General features: G+C 52.2%; 1 non-coding gene and 1 pseudogene across 1 annotated transcript; both read left to right on the forward strand.

Moving 5' to 3' along the window:
- Positions 1-361: 361 nt before the first annotated feature.
- Positions 362-480, forward strand: LOC123179381 (5S ribosomal RNA). Its single transcript, XR_006490324.1, has one exon. It is a non-coding gene; the product is annotated as a 5S ribosomal RNA (ribosomal RNA).
- A 297-nt stretch (positions 481-777) lies between these two features.
- LOC123179382 (uncharacterized) lies at positions 778-869 on the forward strand (annotated as a pseudogene).

Consider the following 869-nt stretch of genomic DNA (forward strand, 5'->3'; position numbering starts at 1 on the left):
GCGTGCTTGGGCGAGAGTAGTACTAGGATGGGTGACCTCCTGGGAAGTCCTCGTGTTGCATTCCCTTTTTAATTTTTTTCGCGCCGCTTGCAAAACAAAACGCACGTGTAAGTAATATATTTACCGTGTTTTATTATTTTGCACGAGTGCGGTAAGTCATAGCTGGGTGCTCACGATTCCCGGGTCCAGCGTCGGCGTTGTGGCGCGGCAAGCGTGCACTGGTGCGGTTGAGAGGGAGGGGTGGAAACCGCGTTAAACTCGTCTCCGTAGTTGAGAGGGAGCGGCCAAAGCAATGTACAATCGTCTTTGTAGTGGAGCTGGGAGGGGCAAGGATAAGGGACGAAGACCGGGGTAACATGTCGGATGCGATCATACCTGCACTAAAGCACCGGATCCCATCAGAACTCCGAAGTTAAGCGTGCTTGGGCGAGAGTAGTACTAGGATGGGTGACCTCCTGGGAAGTCCTCGTGTTGCATTCCCTTTTTAATTTTTTTCGCGCCGCTTGCAAAACAAAACGCACGTGTAAGTAATATATTTATCGTGTTTTATTATTTTGCACGAGTGCGGTAAGTCATAACTGGGTGCTCACGATTCACGGGTCCAGCGTCGGCGTTGTGGCGCGGCAAGCGTGCACTGGTGCGGTTGAGAGGGAGGGGTGGAAACCGCGTTAAACTCGTCTCCGTAGTTGAGAGGGAGCGGCCAAAGCAATGTACAATCGTCTTTGTAGTGGAGCTGGGAGGGGCAAGGATAAGGGACGAAGACCGGGGTAACATGTCGGATGCGATCATACCAGCACTAAAGCACCGGATCCCATCAGAACTCCGAAGTTAAGCGTGCTTGGGCGAGAGTAGTACTAGGATGGGTGACT

This window comes from Triticum aestivum, unplaced genomic scaffold, assembly GCF_018294505.1.
Source record: "Triticum aestivum cultivar Chinese Spring unplaced genomic scaffold, IWGSC CS RefSeq v2.1 scaffold146228, whole genome shotgun sequence".
Taxonomy (NCBI): Eukaryota; Viridiplantae; Streptophyta; class Magnoliopsida; order Poales; family Poaceae; genus Triticum; species Triticum aestivum.